Source organism: Zalophus californianus, chromosome 9, assembly GCF_009762305.2.
Source record: "Zalophus californianus isolate mZalCal1 chromosome 9, mZalCal1.pri.v2, whole genome shotgun sequence".
NCBI lineage: Eukaryota > Metazoa > Chordata > Mammalia > Carnivora > Otariidae > Zalophus > Zalophus californianus.
Window position 1 is genome coordinate 126,950,909 of NC_045603.1, and position 19,489 is coordinate 126,970,397.

The following is a 19,489-nucleotide window of genomic DNA, read 5'->3' on the forward strand; positions in this document are numbered from 1 at the left end:
ACTTGTTACACCATAGGAGCATACATACTCACGCAGTTACTCTCTATTTGTTGTAAAAAATGGCCTGATTCAGTAATTGGGTGATGGTGTATTATTGGCATGTGTTTCAACAACTTGGTTCAATTAACTTGATTGCTGTATTTTGGTTAGGTCCATTGAACAGCCTGTGTGTGCCTCTGTTTACCCACTTTTTTGTGGGTGAGGAAATGGAGGGGATGGCATTTGCCAACTAATATGGACAGGAAAGAAAGGAAAAATGTAACCCTATTTTGAAAAATTCTGTGCACACTTATTAGCGACTTGGTACTGGTACTTCCTGTTTCTAAAACTGATGTTAATGCAATCCTGCTTTGCATTGTTAGGTGGTTTATTGCCCTCAGCAGAATTCCTGGCATATTTGAGGCCCTGCCCTCTTAATTTCTGCCAGATCCCGGAGCCACAACTGGCCCAGTCCGTCCCACTCCAGCACTACCCGCCTAGGCTCCCCCCTGCCTTCATTCTGTTGCTGGGAGAGACCTTCCTTGCATAACCCTGATGATTGTTCTGGCACACTCCTGCTGTGCTGAGTCCCAGCCTCTGTAGCTCTCTGCCTGTCATTGTCTTGGCTTTGAATTAAGCCTGACAACTTTGCCTTGTCTTGCAAACATTAGATACCTCCCTTCCTTCCTTGAGTAAATATACTCATGATAGGGCTTCTGTTGCTCTCCTTCCAGTACATATTTCCTTCGGTCAGTGAAAGGTATGTATAGGGGAGGTATGTTTGAGGGGTTGGGCAGTGAGAGGGGAGAAGAAAAAAAAAGATAAAGTTTGTGACTCCGACAGGTGAATTCCGCTTACCTGAGACACTGTGCCCTGAGCTGGTGGCGGGTGTGTCGCTGGATCTGGCTGGTCACGAGTCCTTACCTGACAGGCCAGAGGTGTTAATCCACATGCAGCTCTGAGAGGGAAACATAAGGAAACCAGGGCTCCGAAGGCAACCCCACAAAGGTTTGGGCTGCGTTGGGCAGTGTTTGAATTCTGGCCTTCCTATGACTAATTATATGAAATTGGACAAGCTTCCTAGTCTCTCTCTGGTCCTCAGAACCTACCTCAGAGTGTTGTGAAAATTCAGTGAGTTGGTGGGTGTGCACATTTAGGACTGTGCTCGCCCACACCTAGTATTTATTGAGTGATTATTTTAAGTGCTTTCATTGTTGGACTAAGGTCAGAGAGCTAATGTGTGGTAGAGCTGGGTTTGAGTTTCTCAGATGCTAAAGCTTAAGCTCTTCTACTGTTCCATACTACCCTCACTTTTACCTTATCTCTGTTGACCAGGAAGAAAAATAGATCAATTTTAATTTCTCCCATATATTTTTCTGCCCAGTTTCCTGTATGGTGGGGCTAAATGGCCTTTGTTGGGTCCACGTACCTGGGACTAGAACCCTTCCTCTTACTCATTGTTGACTTTAGTTCCCTGGGTGGAATTTTTGTTCTGCTTCTTAAAAGATTATGCAAATAGAATTATTTTGGTATTAAGAAACATTATCTGAGTTGTTCCGTCATTTTTTAAAAAAATAGGCAAATGCCATTCAAGTTAGTTTTAAATATTGATGTACTATATAATTTTATTTGTGGATAGAGAAATTATGGAAACTGCTTTTTAAAAATATTTTAAGAAGGGGAGGGGTGCCTGGGTGGCTCAGTCGGTTAAGCATCTGCCTTTGGCTCGGGTCATAATCTCAGGGTCCTGGGATTGAGCCCCACGTCAGGCTCTTTGCTCAACTGGAAGTCTGCTTTTCCCTCTCCCTCTCTGCCCCTCCCCTCACTCATGTGCATCCCCCCTCAAATAAATAAAATCTTAAAAAAATAATAAAGTCTATAAAAATATTTTAAGGGGAGAAAATACAATACTTCCTAGGTCATCTCTATTCCCCACATTCTGTCTTAAGAAGGGAAAAAGACTTACCTATCAACAGAATTCTCTAGGTAATCTTTAATTTGTATTCCTTTACTTATTCACACAGCTAGAAGGATTTGAGGTTATTCTTTAGTGACTGGAGTAAGGATAGTTTAAAGATTAGGTGGAAGAGAGGTAATGACTTTAGTATCAGCAATACTAGCCCAAATAAAACTTTTAAAAGGTAATGGATTTTAAGTGTTTTCTCTTTGGAAGGGATGATGACAGTTGGCATGCAGCAGTTTATCCAATTTACATTTTTTTCTGTTGGAAGTTTTCTGGTGCCTTCTCTCGTCTTCAGATTGCTGCTAAGTTACTGTGGCAAGTTTAAATAAATGAATCAGGGCAGGATTTCTCAAGCTGCGTCCATTAGTGGGTCATGGAATCAATTCAGTGGGTCACAGCCAGCATTACAAAAAAATGAGACAATGCAAATATCAGAGCGTACAGCAAATAGTAAAGATGGCTTATTGCTTCTGGAAGCTTCTGCTTCAGCTAATTTTAGTTCGGGTGTTTATCGGGTCACTGAGTGTAAAGAGGATTACAGCCAGAAGTTTGAAAGCCATTGATCTGAGGTATTTTAGAAAGTTTATCAACTTTAGAGCAAGTCTGATGGTTCATGGAAGGAAAGTGCTTATAATCATCTTTAACATTGTTGTATATTGCTACTGGATATAAGGAAATTTAGGAATGTTAACAGATCTTTCCTAGAACTAATGTATTTTATAAAGCGGAAAGAAAGTTTGGGACTTCATTCTGAAGATTCACAGATGAAATTAGGAAAATAAAGTTGTTAGTGGCCTTCCTAATTACTGTCACAGGCACCATTGTGTTTGTAGATTTTGTACTGTAAACTGAATTTTTAAATCTGAGATAAATTTCACTCTCAAATACTTGGAATCTTGTTTAATTTGACATTTGTAAGATTACATACTAAAGAGTATTTATTTCTATATTTTGTTCTTTGAGCCCTGAATTGCCTTGAAAATTTATTTAAAGAATTATCATTTTTCATGGACCTTTGGCTGCATTTAACTTTGAAGACTTAATATAAGTAGGTAAAACGGTCCTATTCTTATTAAGCTTTTCAGATTAGTTTTTTTTAAAGTCATAAGGGAAACAGTTAGCTATCATGGTACATCTGTAGTTTCTTGTTAGAGAGTGATTTTATAATTGTTCTTCTGGAAGCAATTAATGATTTCCTTTATAACCAGCTGTAAGTAAAAGACAACTTTTGATTATGAATGTGTTGACATGTCATTTGTCCTTACCCTTTTCATTTAATTAAATTACAGTAGCTACTATTTGGATTTTAAAACAGATACTGTTAAAGTTATGAACTTTTTGACAGGAACTGTGAGAGAAGTCAAAGCTGATGGGAAGTTTCTGGATGTTGAGTTCTTGAGCAATGAATCGTCTTGCAACAAGAGAAATGAAAACATTTAAAACTTGGGTAACTGGCAGGGAGAGAGAAGCAGGTTCTCCATTTTATATGGAACTAGTGTTGGGCCGAGTACTTACTGTTACCATCCTGCCCTGTTCTTTTACTTAATCACTATTGCTGCTGTAGGATTTAAGTGGCTTGATGGTATGGCAAGATTGGGGAAAACATCATTTGACAGTAGTAGTATTAGGTAGTAATAGATTGGATTGAAATGCCAGAATGAGTAGCCTGATGGAGGATATGTTGGGACTTGGGGCCCAAGTCCTCATCCCTGGTGGCTGAGGCCATGAGGGTTATTGACAAAGTGGTGAGTGGTTTGAGTTTTACGTGTTTGCATGGGGGAAGAAGGAGTGATTCACTTTGGGAGAGAACTTACCGGTGAAAGCAAAGTATTTACAGTCTATTACTATTACAAAGTAAATAGGAGACTGTTGCAGTCCTTATAAATTGGTCTTAAAAGCATCCTGTTTGAATAAAATGAATGAAATTTCTCAACTTCTATGGGATCTGAATTATGACATATATCTATTCCTCACTACTAAAATTAAGTGGTTATTTCTCTAAGGCCTCTACTCCAGAAATATATGCATTTTTGAAATCTTGAGTATTTTCTAAAACAGTGATCCTCCTTCCTATTCCAGTAAGAATAAAGGCCGTTACACTTTTTAGACATTGTGGCACCTCAGGTCTGCTCATTTAAATGCGGGCTACTTGTTTTTAGGCTTTCATTTTCCTGTGTTCCTCATTTGCCAAGTAGGTGGCTGTTGCTTTTTCCCCGTTCTCATTTTGAAAGTTTCCCTCGGCCTGTTACCGTACATAGAGATAGTCAGGGCTTAGGTGTAGCCCTGGTGGGTGACTGAAGTAATGGCTTGTGGGAAGGAAGATGCTTTCTGAAGCTGGCGACACCGTGTTTTGTTTTCCTGTGACTCTGCAGGGCAGCTGTGGGAAATAGCAAGGTCTGGTGTCTTAGAATGACAGGAGTCCAGAGGGATCTGAATTAACATGCAGAGTTCAAGCAGAGAAAGTTACCGGAGAAGTTGACTCCCTTGTTCCAGGGCCCACACCCACTACAAATGTGTTTATATTTGAACTCTTGCCAAACTGCTGCCGGGCCCTCCCCCCACCCCCCCGCCCCCCGTTTGAAAAGGGACGTTTTGTGTAGATGGAAAAGCTAAGGATAAAAGCGTTTCATTAAAAAGTCTCCTGTCTTTGTTGCTTGTTGTGGCTTTTACTACCGATGCTGTGAGGGCTACACACGTTGAAGAAATGATTGTTGCTGGGGTTTCCCTTTCAGCTTTGGAGCGGAGGTCCAAAGTAGCTAAATGACCTCACCCGAGGGGCCCAGCGAGCCTCTTGTCAGGAGGTTGGAGTGCCTTTGAAGACAGTTGAATTGAGGATATGTCTTAGCTCGGGCTGCCATAACAAAATACCATAGTTTGGGTGTCTTTTTTTTTTTTTTTTTGAGACAGAGCGTGTGAGCAGGGGGAGGGGCAGAGGGAGAGGATGGAGAGAACCCCAAGTAGGCTCCACATGGGGCTCAAAGATTGACCACAACCCTGAGATCATGACCTGAGCCAAAATCAGGCGTCTGATGCCCAACTGACTGAGCCACCCAGGAGCCCCCATAGTCTGGGGGTCTTAAACAATAGACATTTCTCTCTCACAGTTCTAGAGGCTGGCAGTCCAACATCAGGGTACTGGCTGATTTTGGTAACCGCTGAGAACTCTCTTCCTGGCTTGCAAATGGCTGCCTTCTTTCTCACTGCCCTCACGTGGTGGGGGAAAGAGTGAGCTTTGGTGTCTCTTCCTCTTGCAAGGACACTAATCTCATCATGCGGTCTCACCCTTATGGCCTCATCTCATCACCTCACACCAGCCCTACCTCCAGGTGTCATTACACTGGGAGATAGGGCTTTACCATATGAATTTGGGGGGGGCACATCAGCCCCTAACAGTCTGTGTGTGACAGAAGTGACAGAATTGACTGTCTACCCGACAGCCCCTGCTCTCCGCCCTTCGCTGCCGAAGTGCCTGTTCCCATTTTCCCAGCTTCCTTTGTGTCTCTGGTGATCACATGACACAGTTCCGGCCAATCAGATGCAAGCAGGTCCCCCTGGGGGCTTCTGGGAGTGACTGCCCCCAGACGGAGAGACTTCTTAGAGGGGGGAGGTGTACCCAGCTGTCTTTCCTCTGGGAGCTGCTGTATGGGGCTGCTAAGGCAGGGCACGACAGCAAGAGCCGGGGTCCCCGATAAGACCACGGAGCTCTGAAGCAGCCCTGGACGATCTGACCTCAGGTTCTTGTGTGAGTTAAAAACAAGTGCCTGCGGTTTCAGCTGCGTCTGGTCAGGTGCGGTCACATGTGTCCCAGAGCGTCCTCACTGATGTGTGTGGTGTACAGAGAGAACCTGGAGTCGGAGGGAGGTAGCCTTGAGAAGCACCCACCTCTGAGACTTCCCTCAAGGCCTGGTACCGCACTGTTGCAGTGTGGGTGCTCGTCTCCCCCGCTAGCTGTGAGCTCGGGCGTCAGGGACCGCGTCTCGTTCCTCTCTGGGTCTTTAGGGCCCAAGCCGAGGCTCACCCGGAGGAGGGACAGGGCCAGCGTTTAAGGACACGAGAGGAAACGCTTGGCTGTGGCCTTGCTGGCCACCGTGGGTTTAATATTCCCGTCTTGGTTTTGGTGTCTACCAAAACAAGACCGGCTAATGCTGTTGTTCCCAGAAGGCCCATGAGGTAACCTGAAGAGAAGTGGGAAAACAGACTTTAATTGAAAGTACCTGGGCTGTATAAATAGCTGCTCTCTGGGGTTTAGTTAGAGCCAGACAGTCCTCTGAAGAACCAGACGGAGACCTAGCCCCATTTTTATTGTGGAAGCAGAAATCAAATAAAAGTCGACTTGTATTCTTGTAATTATGAAACATTTTAACCATTCAGAAAATACACATAATTGTAACCATTGTTTTTGGCATGGTGTCCTCCCCCCCCCTTTTTTTTTTGAGAATGAAAAATGGAAAAAAATTTCCAGACAAGCTGTATCAGTGAAAGGGTAAGCTGAGTGAGTGGAAGCCAGAGCATGTTCTTTCCTAGAAACAAATCTGTTTGACACACAATATGGCTGAAATTTAGCAGGTTTGAGATGAAAATGATAGGATTACTGGCTGTCATTTTATCAGTAAGGAAACAGACCCAGAAAGACGGGTGTCAGTTTGCGGGCTTTTTATTTGAGATTCTTGCTGCTCTGTCACATGTTACTGGTAACTTATTAAGACAAAAGTGTGTTGAATCTCATCAGCCAGCAAGCACCAGGAACAGGTGTAGTCATACCCAAGTGTGGTTCATTTAGCTTGCTGTCGTAGGTGAACGTAGCCCAGAAGAACGTTGAAATTCTCCTGGAAAGCAGAGTTTGGATTGTGCTTGAGCAGGGTGTTTTGAAGGCGGGACTGGGGGAATAGAGCCAGACCTAGGTTGGATGTTGTTGTCAGGAAGCAGGCACAGTTCAGTGATGGGGTATATTAACAGTATTTATCTAGGAGGCAGGAGATGAATGTGTTGCTAGAGCTGTCACTTAGTAAAAAGTTAGCAGTCGCACCTGTTAGTGAGATCAGAAGGATGTCTTGTTTTCCTGGTGGCATTGTGGGCTCGACTGTGTCCCATTGTGAGCATTCTTTATGTTCTGGTGGCAGTATTGGGGACGGCTTGTAAGGTTGGTCATTACTTCTCTAGTTGTCAGTAGGGCTGATTTTCACCTTTCCAGTAGTTTTTTACTTAATTTTATTCTGAATCCTGATGCTTGAGGAGGGATAGGATTTAACAGAGGGACGAGATGGTGGTAAATGAGGAATCTAAAGGGGATGTCTGAAGTTACTGTGTCTGTGCAGTCACTGGCTTTTGATGTTTTTATTTGTTTGTTTTTTTAACATTGTAGTTGATCAGTGCTACTATCTCACATTTAAAAAGGGGCGGAGGGCAGGGGCGCCTGGCTGGCTCATTCAGAAGAGCGTGCGACTCCTGATCTCAAAGGTGGTGAGTTTGAGCCCCATGTTGGGTGTAGAGATTACTGAAATAAGTAAAACTTTTTTTTAGAAAGGTCAAATCAGTAGTTTTCTTTTACCTTGAGAGGCTTTTTTTTTTTTTTAAATCCTCAAAAGGAATTTGTACTCTTCTAGAATTTGGCAGGATATAGAAGGAGATGGAGTGTGGTGCTGCTGTTAAAGTATGCTTAAAAATTTAAACATATTAGCATCTTTAAAGATGCTATCCAGTATTGATGAAGTGGTAATGTTAATGGCGGTGCTAGAGATTGCACCAAATGTGTAGAAAATGTAGAAAATCAACTGAGAAAATTCAGTATGGTCATCAGAAGTGACAGAGCCCGTGTGGAACGCCGTAGTGGGGACCAGTCAGATATTGGTTCTAGTTCAGGCATTGTCCCTTTCTCTGTGAACTTAGCCAAGCCATTTCCTGGGCCTCAGTTTCCTCATCCGAAATAACAAGGAAGTTGTACAAATGGCCTCTGTGCTCCTTTAAAGTTTCTGTCCCTAAGTCCTTTTAAAGATAACCTTCTCTTTTGAAAATATTTGGTTGGTTAGTTGGGCCAAGTCATAAATTTTATGAAATTATTATTCAGCTCTTGAAGACAGGAATATTTGAGGACTTTGACAGCTAGTCCAGCTGGATGTTTTTTGTAGTCTGTGTAGTTTCCTTCCTCTGAGGAATGATGAGGCCTAAATCAGTCATCTTCCCAGTGTACCCCCTTTGTGGTTTCCTGACATGAATGACTGAGGTGTTTCTTCCTAGAAAATAACACAACGAAAGTGCTGAAGGAGGCCTCTTTACTTAGGAACTTGCAGTTTGGGAGTACACTCTGGTAGCCTTATTTTTCAAACCTGAATTTTGTGAATATAAAATAGTGTAATATAAAAATGTGTTACCTGCAGATTTTGAAATAATAATAGAAACCGGAAGAGTAAAAGAAATTCATCAAAAGTTGCATCATTTAAAAAATGGTAAGCCAGGTGGTTTGTAGAATGTGTGTCTGGGACTGCCACGTGACAGCTGCATTTTAGCTGCCAGTAGACAGGCCTTCTGTGTTTAGTTGTCACGGCCCATGGTGTCTGTCGCTGGTGGGCATTGAGGTTTCTGCCCAGGTGGGCTGGTGTTTAATGTACACCGAAACCTAAAGATCGTTCTATAGCCTTCAGAGATGTCAAGCAGGTGCTCATCAAGAGGTATGTCAGTGGTGGTGCCAGTGAGAGTGCCCAAACACCCCCACCCGTCGGTAGCTTTGTAACAGAAGTGCTAAAACACAATGAAGAAGACAAACCAATAGGTGGGTTGCATCATGCTGTTCATTTAGGGGAAAGAGCATGGAGCATACTTCCAAACATGAGTTCATCTGGAAGAGGCTCTAGAGCAAAGTGGTTAAGAGCGTGGACTGTGGAGCTAGCTGGGTGATGCTGCCCACTTACTGACCTTTTAGCCCTAAGTGAATTACCCAGCTTCTCTGGGCCTCAGTGTCTCTGTGCCTCCGATAGGGTAAATTTCAGTACCTTACCTCAGAGGTTGTGTGGCACACAGTGAGCATGAAAACATAGACTGCTGGGCCTGCCCCTAGCAGTTCTGATTCAGTAGCTCTCAGGCTGGGCATTTGCATTTAGCAAGTTCCTGGTGCTGATGCTGTGCCTTGCATGATGTTTTGAATAGCTTTTGTACATGCAGACGCACATACTACAAAGTAGGGGGCATACTGTTTTGGAACCTGGTATTTATCTCCTATTTGATACATGGTGAATATTTCCCCTTTTATTGTTTAAAAATATAATGTTTAAGGCACATTGTAACCCAATATTAGATATTTAAGTGGTTTCCTTTTTTTTTTTCACTATCATAGATTGTAGACAGATGTTCTTATGCAATACATTCTTGTCTGCATCTCTGATTATCATCTTGGAGTAAATTCCTAGAAGTGAAATTACCGTGTTTCAGGGTGTGTACATATTAAAGCCTTTTGCCGCAGACTGCTAGCAAATTCTTCAGAAAGGATGCGGCGAAAATTTATCTTCTGACAAATGGTCCATGAGAGTAGTTACTGATTTTCTAAATGTAAGGGAATGAGGGGAAAAAACTGTCATTAACTTCATAAAACTCACAGGTATTTGGGATTTGGTGGGAATAAGCAAGAAGAATATCTATGGATTTCTAAAGAAGACAAAGATGCATAAAGAGAAACTAGGTGGGGAGTAACAGGGTGAACTGTGGCATGATTCTGAGTGGTTTTTAGGATTCACACGAATTTATTCAATTATGGTGCAATATATACTTGATATAGGAGACTTTATGCCAAGGGGGATAAATAGTTTTTTATTTACCCTATATGGTACATGTGTGTTTTTTCACTATGATATCTAGGAGCTCCCCTGGATTTGAAGTTTTGGTTTAATAAAGTCTGGTCCATGCTCCTTTCTTAGGAGCATGTCTCTAGCTCTGGGCCAAGCAGTTGAGACTCTTTTAGGGGGACTTGGAGTGAAGGTGGCTGCATCTGGGGAAATTCAGTATCACTACCAGAAAACCGAATCACTGTAGATTTCATGTGAAGTCCATGGTGTTCTTGGGAACAGGGCTGAGTTGGAGTGGAGGCCAAGGTGGGGGTATGTGTGAAATATCAGAGGAACACCTTCTCCTGGTGCATCTGGCTCTAATGATGGGGCCAAGTTCTGCAGCCCTTGGCTCCAAGCCCCTGTGGTTGGGAGCAACCGAGAAGCTGGACTCTTCTGTATTATCAGAATGTTAGAACTGGTAAGGGATCTCAAGGGTCATCTGGTCCAGCCTTCTCTTTTTACAGATAAGGAAGTTAAATAATTTATTATTTTCACTTAAACTTTACCTCATAAGTTTTTAAAATCAGATAATCAGCCCTGGAATAGAATTGACTGGTTATTCTTCCCTTGTTCTGGAAGAATCTAAGCTTTTGAGAACTGAAGCCGCCAAATGGTAGACAATAAAGCCGATGGCAGGGGTGACTCTGGTCCTGTGGCTCAGTCCTGGGACACTGAACTGATTGAAAGTCAAACCTACACTACCCCTGAGTCGCAGGAGCTTCACTTTGCCTTTCTTCAGATCTGTACACTCTTGTACGGTCCCCAAGGGCTTCAGAGTAACCTTGGCTATAGGGTGGCTCTCTTCTTGTACCAGCCCCATGTTTTCCGGAATTTTTTTTCTTTACACTTTTTTATTGTTATGTTAATCACATTACATTACATCATTAGTTTGTGATGTAGTGTTCCATGATTCATTGTTTGTGCATAACACCCAGTGCTCCATGCAGTACGTGCCCTCTAATACCCATCACCAGACTAACCCATCCCCCCACCCCCCCGTTTTCCAGAATTTACACATACTAGTTTTCTTTGTGCAATTCAGAAAAGTGGTTTTCTTTTTTCTCTTTTAGTAAACACGTGTGACAAGTGCTTCTTTTTAAAAACAACAGCTGCTCTGAACACAAACTGTGCCTACTACCACTGGGTGACACTGTTAGACCACAAAACAGTCTTCTCTGGGAAAAGCAAGGGTCCTTGAACTTCAGATCTTATCAAGCTGCTTTACGTAGGAGAGAGAGCCGCTCAGAGTCACTTAACGGTCATGTATCAAATGTTATTTGATGAGTGTAATTTATCTGTCTAAGGCAATTTTAAGGCCAGTGACTTTAAGGTAATCAATTATTAAGGAAATCTGTTAATTGACAGCATTTCAGTTGCTTAGAGGTTTGTGCAGATTAATGGGCTGCATATTAATGAAATACTAATTATGGGAATTTTAATGTAAGCCAACATACTAATATTTATTTCTCACCAGACAATAATTTGAGTTATCTTTTTATGGCAAAAGACTCACTGCTTACAGCATTTAATGTTACAGACTTTTAGTGAATGTTTTATTGGATCATTTTGTTCAAGAGTGAGCATAATCTGCTGGGTTAGAAAAATGGACATTTGGTTCCCTGTACTGATCTGTATCAAAAGAAGAGACTTGCCTAGAACTCATTCTGGGCTCCTTCAAAATCAAATGAGGGTGGAGAATGTGTTCAAAGCAAGGGTTGACCTCCTCTCCCACCCCTCCCGTTTGCCCCCTTTTGTAAATCTGAGCTCAATACTTCACTTGACCTGCATATCACCTGGCCAATTTTAGTTGAACAATATGTGGAAAGCACACTGAAATGTTTCTGGGGATGAGAAATAAGTAAGAATCAGGCTTTTCCTTTGTGAGCTTAATGTGATGGATAAGAAAACTTCAGATAGAGGGTTTTTTTTTTTTTTTTAAGATTTAATTATTTGAGGGGCACCTGGGTGGCTCAGTCGTTAAGCGTCTGCCTTCAGCTCAGGTCATGATCCCAGGGTCCTGGAATCAAGCCCTGCATTGGGCTCCCCGCTCATCAGGAAGCCTGCTTCTCCCTCTCCCTCTGCCCTTTCTTGTGTTCCCTCTCTCCTGTGTCTCTCTATGTCAAATAAATAAATAAAGTCTTAAAAAAAATAAAGATTTAATTATTTGAGAAAGTGAGGGAGAGAGAGTGTGTGTGCGCGTAAACGCAAGTCAGGGGGAGGGGCAGATGGAGAGGGAGAGAGAGAAGCCCAAGCAGACTCTCTGCTGAGCACCAGGCCCGATGTGGGGCTCGATCTCATGACCCTGAAATCCTGACCTGAGCCGAAACCAAGAGTTGGACACTCAACCGACTGAGTCACCCAGGCGCCCCCAAATAGTTTTAATAGAAGTAGACTTCAGTAGCCTAAGAAGAACATTAACAGTGTCCTGTTGGGCTGGAGGTGAGGGATCCCTCATGAGGAGTCAGGAAAAGCGTTGTGAAAGGAGCTCCTTTATTTGGACAGTCCAATCCTCCAGTGTTTGTCCCCGTCATTCCATACATTTTTATTGAGTGGCCGTGGTGTGACACAAGCATGATGCTGGGCACGCAGCAGGGAGTGAACCCAGATCTGTTGCTGACCCCATGGTCTGCAGCAAAGGCACAAGGAGTTGGTGGCCCCAGCTTTCTACTGGTCCTTTTGCATTATGTAGTCACTGTGTGGCTTCCTCTCCTTATGGCTTATTTTTGAGTCATTGTGCTAGAGCTGTGGGATGGTTTAAGTCAGTCAGAGGTCTCTTCCCTGCTGAAGGGATGACCATCTGTTCTTGAAGAGAGACAACATGGATATATAGGAAAAATTAACTCATGATAAGTGTCAAATTTGTGGGTAAAGGGGGGGAGCAAGCAGAATTGTCTGCATCAGTCCAGACGAGAGGGGGATGGCTCTTGAGAAGTGGCTGTGGGAAGGTTCGTGGCGAGGTCCGCTTTGAGTTGGATCTTTGCGAGGGGCCTGGACTTTTCACTGGCTTTGATGACAGAATGCCACCTGGGAAGAAATCAGGAACAGAGGTGGAGTTAGGAATGTGTATGGGTTTTGTGTGGACCGGTTTGTCAGAGTAGATGGTTTATGCTGGAGAGTGGGAGCCAGAAGTTTGCAAAGGTGCTTGAGGGCCAGATTGTAGAGAACCTTAAGAACCAGGCAGAAAGTTAAAATTTTATCCTGGTGTGGCAGTGATACTTGGCCTGGCGGTTCTTGATCTGATTAAATAGTCAGTGCATCATCAGATTTGGCTGGGGTGCAGCTAGATTAGAGAGAAGAGTGACCGGGAGGGGTGAAGGCTGGTGAGGAGCCAGCTGCTCGATCCTGAGACTATGGGATGAAAGCGTGGGCTAGGATTATAGCAGTGGCAGTGGATGATGGTCCCAAGGACATTTATCATGAGAGAGAAACGCTGACTGTTCGATTACGCATCAAGGCTGAGGCCTAGCACATTGCAGAGATAACATCAGTTTGAAAGCTGCCTGGCTGATGGCAAAATAGGAAGTTAAGGGAAGGTGACGGGATTATTTCTGACAATGGAAGAATGGTGTGTGTGGTGTCCTCTCTATTGCTATTGAAAAACAATAATTTCAACTTAAATTTGCCTGGGATGGTTTCCACTAGAATATAAGGGGTCTGCTCTCTCCTGTTTAGTGTTCTATCCTTATCTGGCCCATAGGGGGCACTCAGTGAACAAACCAGTGAGGTTGAGCTCAACTTTAAACATGTTGCTTCAGATGTGAAGTATCCAGTTGGCACTTTGGAGTTTTTGACCCAGAGCTTGGGAGGAAGGGAACAATCTTCACCATACACCTTAGAAATGGCTCACATAGCAGAAAGGCCAAGGGCATGTGGGTCACCAAAGGCAAGAGGATAGGGCTAAGGACCTGTTCCTGGAGAACAGTGGGAGAGAGTGGAGGGGAAAGGATGCCCGGGCTGACAGGTAAGGGAGAACCAGGAGAGCATTGTCCAGAGGCTGGCTCTCGCATCGAGGAGGAGATGGACAATGGCTTTGAATGCCAGGGAGAGGCTAAGGAGAAGCCCGGAGCCTGAGGAGCCCGAAGGAGCACCCCTGTACGTGGACTGCGGTGCAGATGGGAACCTACCGCGGAGGCGGTAGATGATCACTGCGCAGAATTTGTTTTCCGTGATCTGTTAGGGATCCAGTGGTGGCTTTTTGTCCTTGGCTGCCTCACAGATCACCGTCCTCGTGGACAGACCTGAGAGCCGGAGCACAGGACCTCTTACCTGAAAGAACATCGGACTGAACCCGTGGCACAGTCAGCCGGGTGGATAGCTGCCGAGAAGGAGGCCCTCCTCTCAGGTTGGAATATCTCGGGATTCAAACTCGAGCCCAGCCATTTTCTTGTACTTGTCCGGTTGAGAAACCATTCTGTGCTTTTGTGCTTCAGGTAGGACTCAATAGCTGGGACATGCAGAGCCCAGAAGCAGAGCAGGCTCTGCCATGCCCTGTGGTATGGGCTGTCGTCATGTGGCTGTGCTGCGGGTCACTACCCTTGGCGGTGACTCCAGTCACTTGGTTGTCCCTCTCCTTTCTTTCAGGTGTGTGCTGCCCTTGGTCAGGGCAGAGGAGCGTTCCCTTCCCCCCACCCATCATTCACTACTCACAGAAGTAGGGTAGTACTGCAGGCCACCAGAATTCTAGAATCTGCCCTGGAGGCATGGGGAGGGAGGGAATGTGCAGAATTCAGGTCTTCTCTGAAGGGCCACGGGAGGTTAAGCAAATTGTGAGCGTCAATAAGGTTGTCTTGATGTTTGAAGAGTAACTCTTTATATCGGGCCAAACTAGGAGATGTTTTGTTTTCATAAATCCCTTATTTTTATATAATTGCTCTGTGCTCAGAATAGTTATTTGCAACAGATTTCCGAGAAATCGGGGAGAAATGGCCACCCAGTTCTGTAGGTAAGAAGACTGAAGCATAGAGATTGGGAAATTATCTGGATTTCCAACGCCTTGGCAGGCTCAGGCTGCAAGCTCTGCTCTTGCTTTGGCTTTGTCTGTCAGGGATTTTCTCGTCCCCTCCACCATCTCCCCCTCCCAAGTCCCTCTCTGTCACCTAAGTCCAAACTGGAAAGATGAGCAGAGCAGAGACCATGAGTGGGTTATCCATTAAACTTTGTCTCAACTAGTAAACTTGCAGTGCATGGCTATCCATTTTCACTTCGAGAGAATGTTAGTTAATGGAGAGGTAGATTAATTTATTAACTAATTCATTGGAACTATTTAACGGTCTAATTTATTGAGCGGCTGCTGCAGGGGCAGGTATGGTGGATGGTGGATGGTGGATGGTGGATGTTTTCGGAAAGTTTCCTTTCATGTTTACAACCACTCAGCAAATGTAGGTATGTGAGCTCTGATTCACAGTTGAGGAAATTAAGACCCAGATTAAGTAATTTATACAAAATCACCTACCTGCTGAGTGACATAATCAGGGTTCTAATTCAGGATAAATAGTCTTCAAACCTGGTCTTCTTTTCCATTATACTGTATTACTTCTTATGGACTGAACAAGGTTTAAAATGGTTAAAATAACAAAATTCTAGTAACATAGCAGCAACCAAATGATCTCTAGATAGTAATTTTAATAGCTATTTAATAGGTACCGTATTTAACCTAGTGTACATACAGAGAAGGGCATAAGCCAAAAACCCGTACCGATTACTGAATTTTCAGAGTGAACAAACCTGTATAACCAGGACCTTTATCAGGAAACAGAACATTATCAGCACCCCAAGATTCCCCTTTATCCCCTTCCACTCTCAGCCCACTCCCGAGATGCTCTTTATCCTGACATCTAACACAAAGATTGGTTTTGCCTGTTTTTGAACATTATATATGTGGAATCATCCAGTATGGACTCTTTTGTGTCTGGCTTTCTTTGCTCAATACTGTATTTGTGAGATTCAGCCTTGCAGTTGCTGTCTGTTCATTCCCATTGCTGTGTAGTATTTCACTGTGTCAGTGTACCGCAATGTATTTATCCATCCTACTGATAATGGACATTTGGGTCACTTCCAACGTGGAGCTGTTAAGAATAGCACTGCCATGAACATGCTTATAAAAATCTTTGTGTGTTTTCAAGAAAATGTGTCTTTCCCGCCTTCTATCCTCACTTTAATGTGATCTTCTGCAAGATGTTTTCGGTTTGGTGTTTATAAAGCTATGATGTTAGAAAGCTTCTAAAATCTTTTCAAGAGATAGAGAAAATCATCCTGTTAAAGTGAAACGGAATTCTTCCCCCCATTATCTCAGTCCAGAAGAGTGGAGTGCTCAAAGAGCCTCCCTTTGGAATCAGACCCAAGTTCAAATCCTAGTTCCGTTCTTTAGTAGCTGTGTGACCCAGTGCAGCAATAACAGTGTTATTGTTCCTAATTGTTTCTTGTTGCCAGTGACAGTGCTAATAACAGATGACACCTACTGAAGGTTTATGATTTCTAGTTGCTGCCTTTGGTATACATTTCACATTTACTCTTCCTAACAACCCTAGGAGATAATCTGCCGTTCTTTTTTTTTTTTAAACTAGTGAGGTAACTTGCTCAAAGGCAGACTTACAGTAAATGAGAAATCTGGAATTTAGACTCAGTCCATGTGGTCTAGACTCCATGTTCTTGAAGCTGTCTGAGCCTCCTTTGTAGGTCATAGGGAATAGTAACCCCCCACCTCCTAGGGCCTCATCGAGTATTAAATGATGGGGAGAAACTTAGGTACACCTTCCAGGGCAGATACATAGGGACTCTGAAGCGGATTTCTTTGTGGCATATCTCTGTGCTTTCAGTGTGTACTTCTGCTAACTGTGCTGAGGGCCAGGGTGAGAGGCGTCCCTGCTCTTCTGCCGGATGTTGTTATGAAAAGGGACACCTAGTTATTTGTGGAGCTGTCGCCACCTTCTGGTTGGTCTCGCCTCAGCCAGACCAGCTTAGCTTTAATAACGGCCCGTGTTCGGTCTTCCTGATGTTTCTTGCCTCCTTTCCCATGTTCTAAATATAAAATATGGGCCTTTTTTATAAGAATACATTTTTAGAGAATGAAAAAACCGATGAGAAAATGAGTTTGGTATTTTCCCAAGGGCGTCACCGTCTGGCATTTGTACAGCAGCGTGTTTGCAGCCAGTTTATTGAGTTTGATGTGGCGGCAGCCGTGGGGCGGGCAGAGCTGAAAAGGCAGTGTCTCTGTGCCTGTGCACATGGCTCTGGTTGGCCGCCATTTCTAAGCCTTAGTTTAGCTTTGTGGCCACAAAGGTCATCCCCTGGGCTCTCGTCTTAATGCCTTTGGGTACCAGATGGCCTCACTGTCCCTGATGAATTTGTAGGTTCGCTTCAGAGCCAGGCAAATCAGGAGTTTGTCAGTGAAACCCTTGGCTGTTGGGAAACAGTTCTTGCCTTAACTCACTCTCCACTCTCTCAGCTTTCTCCTCACAGCCCGCTGCCCATCTGGGAATGGTGGGTGCCGAGGGCAGGCTTCCCATCTTCAGCTGACCCAGGCCTGGAGTTGGCCTGCCTACAATCCCAAGTGATTCTGCTCTTTCAGAATATTGTCAGAGGGCTGCTGGAATCTCTTGGAGAGAGCTCCTAAAGAATGCTTTGGAATTACTTTTAACTTGCCAGAAGTGTTTGTAGCAATTCACAAGTTTCATTGTTTTGCTTTGATTGGTTATAATACACCTGTAACCTATAGGAGACATGCATACCTTGCCATGTTTCCAGTATTGTTTATTTTTTTTATTTTTTTTCCCAGTATTGTTTAAAAGGCTTTGATTATATTAAGTCAATCAGAGAAAGACATGTATCATGACCTCACTGATATGAGGAACTCTTAATCTCAGGAAATAGAAACTGAGGGTTGCTGGAGTGGTGGGGTGTGGGAGGGATGGGGTGGCTGGGTGATGGACATTGGGGAGGGTATGTGCTATGGTGAGCGCTGTGAAGTATGCAGGACTGTTGAATCACAGATCTGTACCTCTGAAGAAAATAATACATTATATGTTAAAAAAAAAAGATAGCAGGAGGGGAAGAACGAAAGGGGGGAATCGGAGGGGGAGATGAACCCTGAGAGACGATGGACTCTGAAAAACAAACTGAGGGTTCTAGAGGGGAGGGGGCTGGGGGGATGGGTTAGCCTGGTGATGGGTATTAAAGAGGGCACATATTGAATGGAGCACTGGGTGTTATGCACAAACAATGAATCATGGAACACTACATCAAAAACTAATGACGTAATGTATGGTGATTAACATAATAAAAACAGTTTAAAAAAAGGCTTTGATTATTAGTGCTTCTAGGTAGAATTTGATTTTAAATATTTAGGTAAACATAAAACTTAGCATAATCTCTAAATTTGATTTTTTAAATCTCACAGGATTAGGTTTTAAATTTTATCTTTCTGATGTAGAAACATGCAAATGAACTACTAGTGCCCAAAATAGTATGATTAGGAGACTGCAATATGATGCAAGGAATATTTGTCTTGTTAGTCTTGTTGTGAGATTTTTCTGTGGGAATGGTTATTTACCTCTGGAAAGCAATCAACATAGGATGCCTGGAATAGGCATGGAGTGGGCCCAGAATCAACCTTCCATAGGGAAAACAATGAAAGGCAAGGACTCAAAATCCATCTATAGTGTTGGGATTTCTTGTCCTCTGGGATAGTAGAGTTTCCATAATGACTTCTATTGATTTGCAGATATTAAAGGCAGAATCTCACCAGGTGGTGGTTTTCAGTGCATGCTGTTTGGGCTTGTGGTCCTCCAGGCTCTTGTCTAATGCCTTTGGGTACCACATGGTGTCACTGTCTCCTCCTGGCCCAAGACCACATTTTTAGGCTTGCCTCAAATATCTAAGATGCAATTCTGTTATTATTCAACTCCTTTTTTTTTTAAGGATTTTATTTATTTATTTGAGAGAGAGAGAATGAGAGAGAGAGAGCACATGAGATGGGGAGGGTCAGAGGGAGAAGCAGACTCCCCGCTGAGCAGGGAGCCCGACACGGGACTCGATCCCGGGACTCCAGGATCATGACCTGAGCCGAAGGCAGTCGCTTAACCAACTGAGCCACCCAGGCGCCCCTCAACTCCTTTTTTTTTTTTAAGAATTTTTTTCTTTAGATTTTATTTATTTGACAGAGAGAGACAGCGAGAGAGGGAACACAAGCTGGGGGAGTGGGAGAGGGAGAAGCAGGCTTTCCGTGGAGCAGGGAGCCTGATGCGGGGCTCGATCCCAGGACCCTGGGATCATGACCTGAGCCGAAGGCAGACAATGACTGAGCCACCCAGGCACCCCATTACTCAACTTCTTAGAGTTTTGCAGCGTGTCCCCTTCATCTCAGAGCATTCTGAAAGGTCCTTGCTGTCAGGCCTGTTTCTTGCTGTGCCCTACACTCTGACTAAGCCATTTAGAACACCATGTAGCACCTTGCAGGTGTGCTAGACCTTTTTACACTTTTCAGAAGGTTCTTAATATTGGTAGCATGAATGGGTCTTAGAACCGTTGAATGTCATCAGTGAGAAGGGCTGTGGGTCATTTAGTTGTACTCCTATGTTTTTGAAGAAATCAAGGCTTAGGTGAAGCTTCAATGTAAGGTTTCTCAGACCTCTAAATAAACTCTGTAGTGGTGTTGGTCACATAGTTCATCTAATAATATCTTCGATTTATTCAGTTCCCATAGACATGCCAGAGACTGTACGGAGTACCGAAATCT

At 43.7% G+C, this 19,489-nt stretch overlaps 1 protein-coding gene across 4 annotated transcripts in view; it reads left to right on the top strand.

Moving 5' to 3' along the window:
- Positions 1-19,489, top strand: part of FAM107B (family with sequence similarity 107 member B) — a 229,031-nt gene that overhangs the window by 192,395 nt on the left and 17,147 nt on the right. Inside the window, exon 1 of one of the 4 annotated variants that reach the window (XM_027594496.2) lies at positions 5,547-5,684. The exons of 2 other annotated variants lie outside the window; for them this stretch is intronic. The gene's annotated coding sequence lies outside the window, so the exon portion shown is untranslated. Of the gene's footprint in view, positions 1-5,546; positions 5,730-19,489 lie in introns of those variants that run through there. One more of the 4 variants, XM_027594494.2, reaches the window with a different exon arrangement.